This window comes from Microtus pennsylvanicus, chromosome 11, assembly GCF_037038515.1.
Source record: "Microtus pennsylvanicus isolate mMicPen1 chromosome 11, mMicPen1.hap1, whole genome shotgun sequence".
NCBI classification, from domain to species: Eukaryota; Metazoa; Chordata; class Mammalia; order Rodentia; family Cricetidae; genus Microtus; species Microtus pennsylvanicus.
The window spans coordinates 24,916,086-24,924,309 of record NC_134589.1 but is presented as its reverse complement, the minus strand read 5'-3'; the positions used below and the strand labels follow the sequence as shown (position 1 = coordinate 24,924,309).

General features: G+C 45.7%; 1 non-coding gene across 1 annotated transcript; it reads left to right on the top strand.

Moving 5' to 3' along the window:
- The first annotated feature begins 1,952 nt into the window (after positions 1-1,952).
- LOC142832059 (small Cajal body-specific RNA 16) lies at positions 1,953-2,139 on the top strand. The gene has a single exon (XR_012907150.1).
- Positions 2,140-8,224: the final 6,085 nt, after the last annotated feature.

Genomic DNA, 8,224 nt, shown 5'->3' with positions numbered 1-8,224 from the left:
TAATCCCAGCACTTAGGAGGCAGAGGCAGGAGGATCTCTGTGAGTTCAAGGCCAGCCTGATCTACAAGAGCTAATTTCAGGACAGGCTCCAAAGCCACAGAGAAACCCTGTCTCGAAAAAAAAAAAAAGAAGAGTATCCCAACATCACATTCACGCAGGAGCTGTTGGAATCCAGAAGATGATGTTGAATCCTCTGGAAATGGAGTTACAGAAGTTGTGAACCACCATGTGGATGCTGGTAACTAACTCCGTTCCTCTTATAAGAGTAGCCAGTGCCCTTAGCTGATGAGCCTTCTCTCCAGTTCCTGTCTGCCCTTCTTTTTCTTTCTTTTTTTTTTTTTTTTTTTGAGTTTTCGAGACAGGGTTTCTTCTTAACTTTTGGTTCCTGTCCAGGAGTCCTGGAACTAGCTCTTGTACACCAGGCTGGCCTTGAACTCACAGAGATCCTCCTGCCTCTGCATCCCACGTGTTGGGATTAAAGGCGTGCGCCACCACTGCCCAGCTCCTGTCTGCCCTTCTTACTGACTTTCCTTGGATGTACTACAGTATTTTTTTTTAGGACCCGTATGTGCCACTTCTGTATGAACAATTCTCTCCACCCTGTTTCCATGGTCACATTTTCTGTTTCTTTTTTCCCCTTCTTTCTCTAGATTCTTCACTGCATTCATTTTAAACTCATGTCTATGGAAGCTATGGATACCCAGAAAGCCTGAAAACACAGAATCTTGTTTACTTTTGAAGTACCGAACTGGTGATTATTTTTCTGGGATATGAGACTCATTCAGTGAAAGTCAAAGATCAACAACCTGAGACAAAGCACCGCAAACTTATTTTCCGAGCTGGACAAACGCTGTGTGAGCATTTTGTGCACTGAGATTGGTTTGGCACAGTGAACTCAGCATTCCTAAAAGGTGACATGTTGACCACAAGGCGTATCATTACTGCGCATTCCATGTATTGTAACATTCACAAGTCTTTTATTATGTATTTTCATTTGTTTCCAGATGTGGATCCTTTTCTTCTTTCTTTCCTTCTTCTCTCCTTTTTTGAGACAGGGGTCTTACTTTGAAGCCCTGTCTAGAATTCACTATGTAGACCAGGCTGGCCTAGAACCCATAGTCTGCCTCTGCACCCAAAGTGCTGATATTAAAGGTTTATGCCACCGTGACTGACCAATTTTGTTGCTGTTGTGTATTAATTTATTTTATGTATTTGGGTGTTTTGCCTACATGTATGTCTGTGTCTTTGGAGGGCATTAGATCCCCTGGAACTGAAGTCACAGCTGGTTATGAGCCATCATGTGGGTACTGGAAACCAAATCCAGGATATCTGTAGCAAGTGCTCTTAACTGCTAAGCCATCTCTCCAGCACCACCACCAACAACCCTCTGTTGTTTGTTTTTTCTTCCTTTGAGATAAGATTTCATTTAGCCCAAGCTGGCCTCAAATTCTAATTCACTACGTAACCTAGCCTGGCCTTTAGTGCCTGATCCTCCTCCTTCCACCTGCCGAGTACTGTGATTACAGGTGTGAACATCAATCAAGCCTTTCCTTCCTTCCTTTCATTGTTTAATTCACATTTCTTCACTAGCACACATGTCAATAGAGCTGGTCTGTGTCCGCATGCTCTCATTTGATTTTTTTCTCTTCTTTTGAGGTAGGGTGACTGTACGTAGCTCAGACTGGCCTCAAAATTTGTATCCACCTGCCTCAAGCTCCGAACGCTGGGTTTACTGGCATGGGCCACAATGCCTGGTCAGTGATCTAGCTTTGAATACAGAACTAAATGCATCCATGCGTGTATTGAAAACCAGAGGTAGTGGAAGAGCTGCGTTTTATTTTGGCCCTTCTCTGTGTGTGTCAGCAGTCAGCATCTGCGGCCCAGTTAAGAGGCGGAAACTATTCCAGAAGCTTCCTAGCAATGCCCAGCATCCACTTAAGAAAGGGACAGGTACGGTCTGGGGAAAGGCTCCCGTGTGTCTGAACCTGCCAGAGGTGGGTGCAGCCTTGCACCAGACAGCCCGACCTTGACCTAAAGAAAATCCCCAGAGGAACACGTTCCCTGGGGTTGGAATTTGCAGTAACAGGTGTGAGCATCGCAGCAGCAGTTTGGTGATCATGTATGATACTGCAAACAGGACAAAAGAGAAAAAAAGAAAGAAAGTGACAGGTCAGCCACAGACAGTTTACTTTAACAGAATAGCTTGAGAAAACAATAAAAGAAAGCTCTAGAAGGTATTTCTTCCTTAGGAGTTTAAACATTTTTTGAGGCCTGTCCTAGTTCTTTTTCTTTTCTTTTCTTTTCTTTTTTTTTTTTTTTTTGATATGGTTTCTCTGTAGTTTTGGAGCCTGTCCTGGAACTAGCTCATGTAGACCAGGTTGGCCTCGAACTCACAGAGATCCGCCTGCCTCTGCCTCCCCAGTGCAGGAATTATAGGTGTATATCACCATGCTCAGCTTCTTTTCTTTTCTTTTCTTTTGTTTTCTTTTCCATAATATCTTGGAGGACACAAATTCCTGCCACACAAATAAATGACCTAATGATGTCTTGGGAATGTCTGAAGCTAGTTGGAGCATACCTAACGATAGAAACTCTGTCACACTGTGATTTCAGCACTGGGGAGGTGGAAGCAGGAGAATGAAGAGTTCAGTGCCAGCCTCCACTACCTAGTGAATTCAAGGCCCGACGAGGCTACATGCAACCCATCTCAAGAACAAAAAAGAAAAAGGAAAGGTCTTCGTTGTTGTTGCTTTGTGTTGTTGTTGTTTTTTTTTTTTTTTTTTTTTTTTGGTTTTTGGTTTTTCGAGACAGGGTTTCGCTGTGGCTTTGGAGCCTGTCCTGGAACTAGCTCTGTAGACCAGGCTGGCCTCGAACTCACAGAGATCCACCTGCCTCTGCCTCCCGAGTGCTGGGATTAAAGGCGTGCGCCACCACCGCCCAGCCGTGATGTTTTTTATCTACTTTAGGGGATGGAGAGATGGCTCAAGAGTTAAGAGTACTGGCTGCTCTTCCAAAGGACCCATGCTCTCTTCCCAGGCCCCACAAAGTGGCTCACAACCACTTGATACTCTAGTTCCAAGAGATCCAGTACCCTCTTTTGACCTCCCAAGACATACATGCAAGCAAAACCCTCGTATACATAAAATAAAAAGTTCAGCTCCTGGCCTTAGCACCATCTCCCTTGAAACTCCTGTGCCATGGGAGCAAAGTGGAGGAAGAAGCAAATGTGCTGGATGAATTACAAGAGAAGAAAGGTGAGGCAGAGGACCCAGTAAACTAGCCTGTCCACACACAAAGGCCGAAGGAGCAAAGAAAGGGGTGATAAAGGCCAGGACGCTGGTACAAGTTGTGGGAGTGTGCGCTACCGTCGGGGTAAGTCTCAGTGGGCCTGGAACCTCACCATCTGTTCGCAGAGACCACCTAAGAGACTTGACTGCCTTTGTTACAACCAAAACAGTTCTACCAGCCCTTTGCCCTGGACCTGTGGCATTCTGGACTAGTTCTGAGCTCACTTGTTGCCAAGGGTAACTCGTGTATAATAAACCATCTTTCTCGCTATCTCAGCTGAAGAATTAAAAAAAAAAAAGTTTAAAAAAAATTTAAATTTTTTTTTTTAAAAGAAACTTTGTCTAAGGGCTGGAGAAATGGTTCAGAGGTTAATAGTACCAGTTGTTCTTCCAGAGGTCCTGAGTTCAATTCCCAGCAACCACATGGTGGCTCACAACCATCTGTAATGAGATCTGGTGCCCTCTTCTGGAGTGCAGACACACACACAGGCAGCACTGTGTACATAATAAATAAATAAATCTTTAAAAAAACAAAAAAGAAAGAAAGTATGTCTAATCCCAGCACTGGAGAGACAGAAATAGGCAGTTCTCAGTGAGTTCAAGATCAGCCTGATCTATAGAGTGAGTTCCAGGACAACCAAAGCACATAGAAACCTCGTCTCAGAAAAATACAGTAAGTAAATAAGTAATGAAATAAATAAATTAACTAACTAACTCACTTTGTCTTCTCTGTGGACTTGGTCTCCTGTACAGGGCTCTTTATTCTTCAACAAGCTCTTTGGTTTATATCCAGACTGAGGCTTATCAATTCTCTGCTCTTTGAAAATGAGCTTCTCCTTTAGTTCCAGCCCTTGGGAATGTGGGAGACAGAGGCGGGTGACTCTCCAGGAGTTCAAGGTCAGCCTGGTCTACGAAGTGAGTTCCAGGATAGCCAAAGCTGTTACACAGAGAGACCCTGTCTCGAAAAACAACACAACACAAAACAAAACAAAATGAACTCAGCGGAGAATGATGGTGCACACCTATAACCCCAGCTCTCAGGAGGCAGAGGCAGGAGAGCAATATTTCTGGGAATGGGAGTTTAACCTGGTCTACAGATAACAAGTTCCAGGCCATCCTGGGCTGCATAATGAGACCCTGTCTCAAAAGGAAAAAGAAAAATCATGCCCTATCTCTATCAAATGAGCAAGAGAGAAGAAATGAGTCGACGGGAGCCTGTCATAAGAAATGGTGCAGGTGCCCGCCAGTTACCTGGCAGCAGGGAAATGACTGTGGTTGCTGGTGATTTTTTCCCACCAGTAGCTGTCATCACAGTTTCCAGAAAAGCTGCCAAGAAATCGCAGGAATTAGCATTTCACACAGCCACTCCCACACGCAGAAACACACTCAGAGGCCTTGGAACATTGCCCGACTGCTCTTTGCCCTCCTGCCTTCCCTTCTTCCCACCATTCCAGATAAACAGGCAAGGTGTTTGACTCACCTTTGTGTAGAAGACTTCCGAAGGTGCCTCCCTCTGCCCGTGCTCCTGAGGTCTTTAATGTCAACTGTTCCTAAGAATCAAAAAACCCCAGGGATAAACATCTTACCCTATTTTCCTTCTCCCTTTCTCCTCTGACTGCCTCTCCTCCAACAATACCCTCAAGTCTCTAGCTCTTTAGACACTTAGCACACTCCTGCAGCTAGCAACCCAGGCAATCCGTTTCATTTCAAAAAAATGTGACTTGATTATGTTGTACCCAACACCACAGCAACGTCTAGCCTGTTGTGGGGTCTTAATAGATGTCTGAATAGCCTTGCCTGAACTGACCGCAAGCACCTCCCGAATTTCAGTGCGCTAAACTGCAGGAGTCTGACTGACAGGCCAACTGCTTCTTGTCGGGAAGATCCTCCAGAGAGCAGAAGACAGAGGCCTCCCTGCTGCAGAGGGTAAGAGCTCGCCTAAACTACACTCCTCTGCCTACAACCCCACCTGACACGTTCTCAGGCACAGGCTGAAGCAGCCCAGAACCTGTGCACTTTAGGATGCTAGGTCCTGTCACTCAGCAGAAACAGAACAGGCTGTGTGGGCCAGCTTGAGACAAAGTCTGAAATATAGCACAGGGACCACTAGGAACTAGGGCAGTTAAATTAGAATTTAGTAGGGACCTAAGTAAAACTAGCCCAAGAACAGAATGTCTGCTAGGGTTAGGAATAATCTCTACTCTGAATTTGAGGCCAGCCTGGTCTACTGCTACTCAGAGAAACCCAGTTTCAAAAACAAAAACAAACAAACAAACAAACAAAAAAAGCTCTTTACTGCTAAGGAGATAGCTCAGCATAGTAAAAACTCTTCCACACAGGAACCCACACAATGCAAACATAGGGTGCTCACATCTGTTATCCCAGCACTCACACTGTGGGATAAGAGCCCCGCACAGAATTATCCAGACTCTTGAGGGCCAGCTAGCCTGGAGGATGCAGCTGCAGAAACGGGGATCCTGCCTCAGCAAGGTGAAAGTTGAGAACCAACTTCCACAAGCTGTCCTCTGACCTCCACATACTTACCGTGAGAACTGCACATACACACGTGTGGATAGCACACCCACCCGCAGAAGCACGCACGTGTGTGCACACACACTAAATAAACAAATTGATGTTTTTTTAAAAAAGAGCTTTTTTGGCCGGGCGGTGGTGGCGCACGCCTTTAATCCCAGCACTCGGGAGGCAGAGGCAGGCGGATCTCTGTGAGTTCGAGACCAGCCTGGTCTACAAGAGCTAGTTCCAGGACAGGCTCCAAAACCACAGAGAAACCCTGTCTCGAAAAACCGAAAAAAAAAAGAGCTTTTTTGAAAGAGCCAAAGGGGAGAACTTCATCAAAGCTGAAAGCTGGAATACAAACATCTGGAATAATCCAGACATCAGTTTTCAGGGATTGGCGGAGAAATGAGCGCTGATGATCACAAAGCCTCCCTCAGAATTGCTGGAGGGTCTGCATAGAGGAACTTCTCAGCTGGACTGTGGTGGCACACACCTTTAATCCCAGCACTCTGGAGGCAGGTACAGAGGGATCTCTGTGAGTTCAAGGCCAGCCTAGTCAATGGAGTGAGTTGTGGGACAGCTAGAGCTACCGGAAGAAACCCTGTCTTGAAAAGTCAAAAAAAAGAGGCCGGGTGGTGGTGGCGCACACCTTTAATCCCAGCACTTGGGAGGCAGAGGCAGGCAGATCTCTGTGAGTTCGAGACCAGCCTGGTCTACAGAGCTAGTTCCAGGACAGGCTCCAAAGCCACAGAGAAACCCTGTCTCGAAAAAAATCAAAAAAAAAAAAAAAGAAAGAAAGAAAAAAAAGTCAAAAAAAGAAAAAGAAAGCTGACTTCTTTTCAACAAGGAGGTCCTCAATGATTGCTTTAGTAGGATCAGCTTGCTTTAATGGGTCAGCCCCGGACTGGTGGTATTAGCATGGTATTTATAAGGAGGAAAGGTCCAGGAATATGCAGACAAGAAATTGAGCTTGAAAGCCATGGATGACTCAGCAAACAATACCCCCAATAAAGATCTCCGAAGCTGTTTCTTCCTGACTTCTGCCCCACTATCTTTTGACCCTCTCACTGTCTCCAAGGCAAGCCACAGACACCAGGATTCTTCTTCCCTGAGGCAGATCACAAATGTGACAAGAGGAAGAGCAGCCCTTTCCCCCAAATCCAGCCACATAACCTGACAATGTTACTGCAGCTCCCTCCACCTCTCAGCCTGAGTGAAAAAATTTACACTTAAGTTGTGATTGTAACCTATTACCCCACCCACTCTGGAAGGGAGAACACTGCACACACTGGCCAGGAATCTCAACAGACAGGCCCTGCTGGATTTTCCCCCTAATCTATTCCTCTTTGGCCACACCCTTTGTGTTAAATCATCTTTCCCGCACCGCAGTTCAAATTTCATAGAATATGGAAATAGTTCATCTTGAGTTGTTAGGTCTCTGATCTGAAGGCTCCCATGTCAAACTATGAGATGATTTGTTCTCTCTCTCTTTCTCTCAACAGAGTCTCTCTGTGTAGCCCTGGCTGTTCTGGAACTAGTTTGTAGACCAGGCTGGCCTTGAACTCACAGAGGTGTGCCCACCTCTGACTCTCCAGTACTGGGATTAAAGGCAAGCGCCACCATCGACCAGCGTGATGTTTTGATACAATGCAGCCAGATTATCTTGACAGATTAGAACAAAGTGCCAAAATCAACAAGATGAAATTTAACAGGGATAAAGTCAAGATTAACAGTTATGTTTTTTGTTGTTGTTGGGTTTTTTTTTTGGGGGGGGGGTGTTTCGAGACAGGGTTTCTCTGTGGCTTTGGAACCTTTCCTGGAACTAGGTCTTGTAGACCAGGCTGGACTTGAACTCACAGAGATCCGCCTGCCTCTGCCACCTGAGCACTGGGATTAAAGGCGTGCGCCCCCACCGCCTGGCTCAGTTATGGTTTTTTAAAAAAAAAATCAGTTGCACAGGAAGGAGCTGAACTTCCTTGACAAAATTTTAGGTGAAAAGGTTCAGGTGCCAACAAACTCAATCCAGTCTCGGTTTCAGGAGAACGTCACAATCTCACCGTGTGTTGCAATGACCAGCTCTGGCCTTGTCAGTTAAGAAAGACAGGGAAAAGGTAGGATGTGTTTAGTGAGAGATCACAGTGAAGGCGCTCTGATGACTTGTGAGGTGAGTGAGGTATGTGTAACCCCAGCACTGGGGATGTGGGGGTGAGAGTATCAGCAGTTCAAGGTGAGCCTGATCCATGTGAGACTGAGTCGCAAAAAATAAAATATTTTAAAAGCTGGTCCTCATGGCACACGCCTGTGATCCCAGCAGCACTGGAGAGGGAGGAGGATACAGGAAGGAAAACTAAGGCGATCCATAATACCTGCTCTCAAATACCAAACTGTCTGTTGAATGCTGACGATTTGAAATTGCCCGT